We start from the raw sequence: 10296 nt of genomic DNA, 5'->3' as shown, positions 1-10296 counted from the left end.
AAATTGTGTCTCTGAGAACAAAATGAAGCTTCTGCCATGACCATCCCAGCCCCTGACTTGAACCCTAAAGAAAATGAGTGGAGTGAACTGAAGAGAAGAAGCACCAGCATGGACCTGGGAATCTGAAAGATCTGGAGAGATTCTGTATGGAGAAATGGTCTCTGATCTCTTGTCAGGTTTGGAGAACACCTGGCAAGAGATCAGAGACCATTTCTCCATACAGAATCTTTACTCATGAGGCATTATAGGAGAAAACTCAAAGCTGATATCTTGCCAAAAGGAGGTTGCAAAAAGTATTGAATAAAAGGGTACCAATAATTGTGGCCAGCGTGTTTTGGAGAAAAACATTTATTTCATAATGTGATTTTTTCCCCCCACTTTCAATTCTTTTCCTTCAATGAAAGGTTAGATTTTTGCTAATTTTATGAATTATATATATACACACTATATTATATTATATTATATACACACACACTATATTGCCAAAAGTATTTGGACACCCCTCCAAATCATTGAATTCAGGTGTTCCAATCACTTCTATGGTCACAGGTGTATAAAATCAAGCACCTAGGCATGCAGACTGCTTCTACAAACAAAAAGACGTCAGAAGTCAGAAGTCCGCAATTCAGCTCATTATCCGCTAATGCAGCCACGCCCACGGAGCGAGCGCTATTCAGACGCAAATTCAGTCATTACATGCATACATCGTCTCAATCGTGTATTTATTGTCTTGAAAAGTGTTTTGAATAGCCATAGTTAGTGATCTCTGGCCTCTGTTAGTTCGGTTAGTTCCTGGATTGCCTATTCTTCTTTAGCAGGCATTTGTGGACTAAAGGTGCACAGAGTGCCCTCCGGCTGCAAGTATGAATTGAAAACACAGTATCCAGTGCTCATAGTAATGACAATAAATCCTGAATAAATATTACTCCTCTGTATAGAAAATTGACAAACATATGAGAATCCATCAATATGTCTCCAAATGTGCATGCTTTTAAGCTAAATCTCTCTATTGTTTTATATGAAAGAGTAGTCAGCATAATTTTTACATAATTTTGAAGCAACAACTGTAGTCTACAACCTCCAATACCCAGAAGTCTTGTGAACACAGATTTAATATTATTTTTCTGGCCTTATTTCAGTGACTTAAGTTTTTTGTTTTTCAATAACCATGCATAAACGTTATTCCTTCAAAAACACAAACATGTACATACATGTTCCTCACATATTATGGTAGCCTAGTTTGTGCTGAATACAATGTAATGACACTTTTGTCATTAATATGTTTATGAACTACTGAAAAAAGCACAAATGTCAGGGCATGTCAAAACTTCTCCAGGCCCCAAATCAGCCTCAGACTCCATGGGGTTAAAGTTCATGTGCACATAAAGGCAGGCGTCCCCAAAAAAAACCTTTGGCAATATAGTACACCCTAGAAAAGTGGGGTTTTGGACAATATTGGCATGAATCCTTTTTAATTTGTGATAATTTTGCACTGATAAGGGACAACACAAACTACGAAAACATATTTTATTACATAAACAGTTTATACATAGAAAAAACTTAAATGTTCGATTCATCAAAATATCCACCATTAGCAGCTATTACAGCTCTGCATAATCTGGGCATCCATGCTGTCAGTTTATTCAAACATTGACTTGATATATTACTCTTGGAAATGTGCTTGGGGTCATTGTCTTGTTGGAAGGTGAAGCCATGACCAATAAGGCGCTGACCAGAAGGAACAGCATGTTGTTGCAAAATGCTGTGGTATCCATGCTGGTTCAATATTCCTTGGACATGATACAGGTCACCAACATTTCCAACAACATCCCCAGACCATCACACGTCCACCTCCATGCTTCACAGTGGGTGTGATACAGGCATCTAACATCTTTTCACCAACTCTGCGTTTTGTGTAAAATCGGCGCTTTGAGCCAAAAACTTCAAATGTGGATTAATCCGTCCAGAGCACCTTCATCCAATCATCTCCAGTCCAGTTTCTGTGCTTCTTTGCCCACTGCATGCTCTTTTTCTTGTTGTTTGATCTTAGCAGTGGTTTCTTAGCTGATATTCGGCCATGTAGACTTGCTTGTTGGAGTCTCCGATGGACAGTAGTACATGACACTGGTGCATCACGTGCACTGTTGAGATCAGCTGTCAGCTCTGGACAAGTTAGGCGTCTGTTGCGAAGGCTGGACACTCTTACATATTTGTCCTCACTAGAAGAGGTACTTCTTGGTCTTCCACTCCTCTTTCTGTCTTTATTGGACCCAGACTTTGCCTTTCGTTCCAAGCAATAGTGGACACCTTTCAGTGAAATTTTCAACTTTTTGGCTATATCTCGCATTGAATAGCCTTCATTCTTTAGAACTATTATAGACTGACGTGTTTCCAGAGAAAGCTGCTTGCACCTGGCCATGTTGTCAAGAAACACATGGAAACACATGTCTATAAAATGGGCCAAACAAGTCATTTGATTGGCAAGAGCTATTTGTAAACTATCTTACCTAAATTGGGTTCTGACTGGTTCATTGTATTCTAAACTTAATTAGCAATCAATTTTTGAAGCTATTAAGGTGACCCAAAAATCTTTTACAAACCTGGGCCAAGTTTAAACCAGTAACCAGGCATCACAGCTGGCAAAGGGGCATGTCTGACTTTGACATATATATATTGCCATTATTATGTAATCAAAATGAAAACTATTATTGCTGGTCTTCAATGATAATGTCAAGTTACTTTAATGTATTTGCACCAAAAAATGATAAGGATTTATGCTGATATCATCCAAAATCACACTTTGCCTGGGGTTTTTCCAAACTTTTGGAGGGCAGTGTGTATATATATATATATATATATATATATATATATATATGATATGAATGAAGAGATCCCTGATGATTTTCACTAACCACAGAGCTTAAACCACAGAATCATGAGGAGAACATATGAAGATATTCTCTGTGCATCTTAATGAATTACACAGAGGAACACAATAATATAAGATTGTTTTCTGTCCAATGTGATTTCATGAGAATACGTATGTATTTTTATGTAAAATGTGGTTCTACCTGTCAGCAGATAGACAAGGGACACAGAGGTAAGTGGTACAAATGACAGCAGGTTTATTGAACAATGATGGAGATAGCACAGGTAAGAGGAATGTCCAGGTAAGCAGGTGGGGAGTGGAAAAGTCTTGAGTGGCTTATCTGAGTCTGATAGTGTCTTTGTGTTTCCCAGGGAATCCTGGAGGGAGCTGAGGAGCGTGGAGATGGTGATGAACAACAGCGAGGGAGTACTGGAACGTAGCAAAGGAACAACAGGAGAGTAACCAACAGGTAAGTGGGTCAGGCGAAACAACATGGTATGGTTGCAACCAGACAGTGAGTGAACGGGAGGAGTGCAGGTATATAGTGCTGGCTGATGATCACTGACAGGTGAATGTGATTACTACTTAGGTGACTGGAATCTGGTGACTGTAGTGGGTGGTGACTGTGGTTACTGTGGTGGCTGTGGTGACTCCCTGACAGTACCCCCTCCTGCAGGGGCGGCTCCTGATGCCCTACTATGGCGACGGGGTCGGCCACGGCCTCTGGGTGCTGGACGGTCAGGGTGGTTCTGGTGGAATTCGGCCAGGAGAGTGGGATCCAACACATCATCCCAGTTAACCCAGGACCGTTCCTCTGGTCTGTACCCCTCCCAGTCCACGAGATATTCCAGATGGCCGCCCCGTCACCGAGAGTTCAAGATCTCTGCACTCTGTAGATTTCGAGGTTCCTCGATGACTTTGGGAGGAGGTGGTACTGGCAGCTCGTCAGGTTCTGTGGAAGAGGGAGAAACAGGTTTGAGGAATGTAGCAAATTAGCTCAAAATAAATACGATAATTAATCAATAACTAGTTATAATTAATTATAAATATTTGGATCAGTTAATAAAATTAATATTACAATCAATTAACCTGTTTTGCCAATGAACACTCAGTGTTAATTGTTTATTAAATCTAAGAAATGTTCATTTCCAGGTTATGGGAAATAACAATCTTATTGTACAGTACTACTCAGTGCATGTAGTCAGGATCGGCATAATTAGTGACTCCAGTATATGAGCATGAAACACGGACAACTTTACGTGTGACATGAACAAGACTTTATTAACTAAGACTAAACACTTAACTACTCTAACATTCACACACATACAGTCACGTCCATAAATATTGGGACATCGACACAATTCTAATCTTTTTGGCTCTATACACCACCACAATGGATCTGAAATGAAACTAACAAGGTGTGCTTTAACTGCAGACTTTCAGCTTTGATTTGAGGGTATTTACATCCAACATCAGGTGAACGGTGTAGGAATTACAATAGTTTGTATATGTGCCTCCCACTTTTTAAGGGACCAAAAGTAATGGGACAATTGGCTGCTCAGCTGTTCCATGGCGAGGTGTGTGTTATTCCCTCATTATCCCATTTACAAGGAGCTGATAAAAGGTTCAGAGTTCATTTCAAGTGTGCTATTTGCATTTGGAAACTGTTGCTGTCAACTCTCAATATGAGATCCAAAGAGCTGTCACTATCAGTGAAGCAAGCCATCATTAGGCTGAAAAAACAAAACAAACCCATCAGAGAGATAGCAAAAACTTTAGGTGTGGCCAAATCAACTGTTTGGAACATCCTTAAAAAGAAAGAACACACCGGTGAGCTCAGCAACACCAAAAGACCCGGAAGACCACGGAAAATAATTATTTCCCTGGTGAAGAAAACACCCTTCACAACAGTTGGCCAGATCAAGAACACTCTCCAAGAGGTAGGTGTATGTGTGTCAAAGTCAACAATCAAGAGAAGATTTCACCAGAGTGAATACAGAGGGTTCACCACAAGATGTAAATCACTGGTGAGCCTCAAAAACAGGAAGGCCAGATTAGAGTTTGCCAAACAACGTCTAAAAAAAGCCTTCACAGTTCTGGAACAACATCCTATGGACAGATGAGACCAAGATCAACTTGTACCAGAGTGATGGGAAGAGAAGAGTATGGAGAAGGAAAGGAACTGCTCATGATCCAAACCATACCACCTCATCAGTGAAGCATGGTGGTGGTAGTGTCATGGTGTGGGCATGTATGGCTGCCAATGGAACTGGTTCTCTTGTATTTATTGATGATATGACTGCTGACAAAAGCAGCAGGATGAATTCTGAAGTGTTTCAGGCAATATTATCTGCTCATATTCAGCCAAATGCTTGAGAACTCATTGGACGGCGCTTCACAGTGCAGATGGACAATGACCCAAAGCATACTGCGAAAGCAACCAAAGAGTTTTTTAAGGGAAAGAAGTGGAATGTTATGCAATGGCCAAGTCAATCACCTGACCTGAATCCGATTGAGCATGCATTTCACTTGCTGAAGACAAAACTGAAGGGAAAATGCCCCAAGAACAAGCAGGAACTGAAGACAGTTGCAGTACAGGCCTGGCAGAGCATCACCAGGGATGAAACCCAGCGTCTGGTGATGTCTATGCGTTCCAGACTTCAGGCTGTAATTGACTGCAAAGGATTTGCAACCAAGTATTAAAAAGTGAAAGTCTGATTTATGATTGTTAATCTGTCCCATTACTTTTGGTCCCTTAAAAAGTGGGAGGCACATATACAAACTGTTGTAAAAAAATAAATACCCTTAAATTAAAGCTAAAAGTCTGCAGTTAAAGCACATCTTATTCGTTTCATTTCAAATCCATTGTGGTGGAGTATAGAGCCAAAAAGATTAGAATTGTGTTGATGTCCCAATATTTATGGACCTGACTGTACATGCGTACAGTTTACCAAGCAAAAGAGAGAGCTGAAGCAGAATACAGGAAGGCAAGAAGTTACAGAATTGTTTGAAATTCAGCAGATCAACAGCCTTGAGCAAACCATCAGTTTAGTTTTAACAGGCCCTTCTTTAAAAGGGGTAAGGATACTTAATGTATCATATAATGAGACTATGTTTGATACTTGCATGTCTCACCCATTTGAATTAAAACTGTCCTGATGCAATTTGTGGAGGCTCCCGTTGAATCTTTGCTGATAATGTCTTGATGAAAGAGAACCAGTTGGATTCAGATGATCTTTGGTGAATGGAAGGTCTAGGCCAGAGCCTGGCACAAGCTTGGGGTTCCTTAGAAGCTTCTAGTAGGCCTACAGCATCATCATGACATCAGCGTTTTTCAGTAAAAGGAAAAAAAAAAGGGAAGAGAGTGTGATCTTGTGATCAGTAATTTTAAAGGGTGAAGATGTCACACCCTCTTGAGGTGTCTGCGCCAGTGAGGAGTTGTTCTCTTGGAGGGAACTTTACGAGTCTTTGTGCCGTTTGGCAGGATATTAGCATAAGATACTGGATTGGATGAATGTGAGAAGAACCTTCTAGATTCTTAGAATACTAATGTGTCACAGAGTTAGTAACATGTAACATAAATTACCAAATAGGAAACGAAAGTTGGAGTCCGTAGTACATACTGCCCATGTGAATTCAGTTAACTATAAATTTGCAACTCTGGAACATTAATACCAAAATAGTTCAAAAAAGAGAATTAATACATAGAATAAAGCCTATAAAAGGAAAGTCATGAGATGGGAAAATTGGATATATGTTTATACATTTCTCAAGTGGTTATATATAGATTATATAGGATTAAGAGGATTTATTTGTCCTTCTCAGAATGAATGAAGTCAGAGTCACTGCAAAATTCTCTGAAAAATCAGTTTTCCTGTGTCCTGTAAGAGGACACCTAGTTCTGCCTGTGTGTTAGCCATGTTTGGGATGCTAGTTGCAGTTTTAGGGGGATGGGTTCACAGAACTTTGAGAGAGTGAATTTCTGGATAATTCATTAAATATAATGAATAATTGTGTGTCTGATTGGTCCAGATGCTACATATATTCCCCATTTCGATCGTTGTTGTTCCTCTTATGGACAATAACTAGCGACGTTGAAGGTGCAGAAAGATCAGACACACACCTGACATGCAGGGTTGGAGGTTGTGGTGGTTTCCCTGGCCGCTGGTATAGCTGGTAGCAGGGTTCAGGTCTCTGAGCATGCTCAGCAGGTTTCAAGGTAGCTGGTGCCTTGACAGAGTCACGTGTCATCCTGATGTCAGTTGGTGTGAGGTAGGTGGTTGTTTGTGGTTGCAGGAAGAGGTTATGGTAGTTGTAGTGTGAAGAGGGTTTCAGACGTACAACTTGATGGCAGAAAGGCAGCAGGCATTTGTTACCTCTGCTCTCAGTCAGAAGGAGTCTGAAGTTTGCAGTGTCCCCCTGCTTTTGTGGCGGCACCAACTTGAGCAGGTCTGAGTGGTGTTGTGTGTAACGGTGGCGGCCCATCCAAATCAATCTTTAAAAAAAATTTTTTTTTTGTTTAACCAAAATTCGGGCGCCAGGTATAAAATATACCAGTTACATGGAAAAAAAAAAAACACTTTAAATCACGAGGCATAAATGGGAATGCAGTTGAGTGAATATATTTTTTTCAGTCAATCAATCAGAAACTGCAATGCAATTATACCACAAAGATCACATGTTCAACCAAAAACAATAATAACAGCATGGAAAAAACAAACAAACAAACAATTCAATATATTCACGTCCATCCTTGATAGTCATAACGGCAGTTTCACCGTTTCAGGTGTCCATTTTGCTCCACAATATCACCCCAAAAGGAGCCACAAAAATAATAAAAAACTAAGAAGAAGAAGAAAAAAAACAAAGGAGCGAAGCAAATCATTGATTAAATAAACTCAACAGTTCGCAAGTTCAAAAAAAAAAAAACAATATGCCAATAGGCGAAATAATGAAAGTAAAGATGTGAATGCGTGACTTTGTATTGTATGTGTGTGTGCGTATTGTTGTGGTGAGTGTGTGTGTGCGGGTTGTTTCTGGGGAGGCCTTGGAGAGAGTTTTCAGAGTTTCGGAGTAGATGGAATACCTGAGCTCTCTCTTCTTCAGGAAAGACGGCACGGTGTTGCTCTGCAGCTAGAGTTAGGAGTAAGGCTTTTGCTTGTTTACATTTGACTCATTAGCCACAGCAGATGCGAGTTGCGGCACCACGGAAGAGCCAGAGCCGACCCCCCCCAGCACTCCTCCGCAGGGAAATGGCACGAACCCGCTCTGTAGCCAGTATTAGCAATAAACTTGGTCTCACTCCCGTTTAGCCATGGCAGATGCTGTGATGCGCGTCACGGAAGAGCTGGAGCTGCTTTACCAGGTAAGTCCATTCCATTTCCTCCCTCGAACACTTCACATCCTCTCTACAAGCTGACGTCCTTTTTATAAGTTTACTCTTAATTGTTTCTCTCCAGATATGGGCACGGATGCTGGAAGGCTTGCGGACTTCCGCACCGTCACACTCTCCCCCCCAGGAAGAAACAACCCATGGTTGATGAAACAAACAAACAGGTGTTTTTTTTTTTTTTTTTTTTTTTTTTATCTTTTAGAAGCCCAAGAATTCTTGATCATCAGAGCCTGCTGGAATAACTGCTTAAGTTTTTCCCTTTCTTGGGACTCAAACTCTTCTGATGTTGGATAGCATGGTTTGAGGTTACGTATATGAGCTGTGCGGACGTCCTCTCCGGTTTCCTCCAGTGCTATCTGGTAATTCAGTGGGCCTAACCGCTTTAATACCCGGTAAGGTCCTTTCCACTTTGGGGCTAGTTTTGCAGTAATGTTGTGTTGAGCGCTGGACTGGGGAAAATTTCTTAACCAGACACGGCTTTTTTCCTCAAATGAGGCTTCTCTCTGGGTTTTATTGTAACTTCTGAGCTGTCTTTTTTGGGCTTTTTTACAGCACTCATCTGCTTTCAACCTCAGCTGTGCAAGATGGTGGACAACATCATAGGATGAAGTGGAGGGTGATAGACATTTACCCTGGAGTAATTTACTGAATCCCAATGCTCTCCCGTACTGCTGAGTTCATGGCAAAACGGAGTTCAGGTAAATACTGATCCCACTTCTTGTGGTTGTCATCCACATATGAGGCAATCATGCATTTCAGTGTTCGGTTAACTCTCTCAGTCATATTTGTTTGTGGGTGATATGCTGTTGTTAGTTTTTGATTGATGTTCCATTTTGCACACAGCTCTTTGAATATGGAGGAAACAAATTGGGTGCCACGGTCAGACAAGATGAAGTCTGGAACACCCCACCGGGTGAGGATTTCAGTCCTGAGAATTTTCGCTATGGTTGGAGCATTAGCGTTGCACATGGGAAAGAACTCAACCCAGCGAGAGAAATAGTCAACAAAAACGTTGTGTGCTGCTTGGCAAGGGCCCCATGATGTCGACACCCACCATCTTGTTGGGTTGTGACACAGAAACGGGTTGTAGTTTGCCAGCCGGCTTTTGGTTCTCACTTTTCAGTGTTTGACATTTGGTACAACACTTAACATGATGTTTGATGTCAGTCCACATCCCTGGCCAGAAGGCAACATCATGCAGACGTTTGTAGGTTTTATATATACCTGCATGGCCGCTTAAAGGATGGGAATGGTAGTGTTTCAACCTCAATACTTGGTTGGTGTTTCAACCACCAATACTTTATTGGTGTTATTGCCCACACTTAAGCTTTAGTCTACAGTTTCGCTTCAGACAGTGCACTGTAGTGTCCCTGAGGTAAAACTAGAATCATTCGCCGCTATAGGAGAGGAAGAATTATCTAAACTTATCAAATCATCAAAATCAACAACATGTATGTTAGACCCAATGCCGACTAAACTACTGAAAGAAATGCTTCCAGAGGTCGTAGGTCCACTTCTTGATATAATTAATTCATCTTTAACACTAGGATACGTGCCAAAAACTTTTAAGCAGGCTATTATTAAACCTCTTATTAAAAAACCTCAACTAGATCCGAGAGATTTAGTAAATTACAGGCCAATCTCGAATCTACCTTTTCTGTCAAAGATACTAGAAAAGGCAGTTTCAACACAACTGTGCTCCTTTTTAGAAAGAAATGGAATCTGCGAGGATTTCCAGTCAGGACTTAGACCATACCATAGTACTGAGACTGCTCTCGTTAGAATTACAAACTATCTACTCTTATCATCCGATCGTGGCTGTATTTCTCTATTAGTGTTATTAGATCTCAGTGCTGCTTTTGACGCTATCGATCACAACATTCTTTTAAAAAGACTTGAAAACTATATTGGCATTAGTGGAATTGCTTTGGCATGGTTCAAATCTTACTTATCTGACTGTTATCAGTCTGTAGTAGTTAATGAAGAGATGTCGTATCGATCACAAGTTCAATATGGAGTACCACAAGGGTCAGTA

General features: G+C 40.8%; 1 long non-coding RNA gene across 1 annotated transcript; it reads left to right on the top strand.

Moving 5' to 3' along the window:
- Positions 1–8097: 8097 nt before the first annotated feature.
- Positions 8098–9414, top strand: LOC125261254. The gene is made up of 3 exons (XR_007183262.1): positions 8098–8234; positions 8329–8959; positions 9105–9414. It is a non-coding gene; the product is annotated as an uncharacterized LOC125261254 (long non-coding RNA).
- The last annotated feature ends 882 nt before the right edge of the window (positions 9415–10296 follow it).

This window comes from Megalobrama amblycephala, unplaced genomic scaffold (assembly GCF_018812025.1).
Source record: "Megalobrama amblycephala isolate DHTTF-2021 unplaced genomic scaffold, ASM1881202v1 scaffold383, whole genome shotgun sequence".
Lineage (NCBI taxonomy): Eukaryota > Metazoa > Chordata > Actinopteri > Cypriniformes > Xenocyprididae > Megalobrama > Megalobrama amblycephala.
This window is presented reverse-complemented; position numbering and strand designations above follow the sequence as displayed.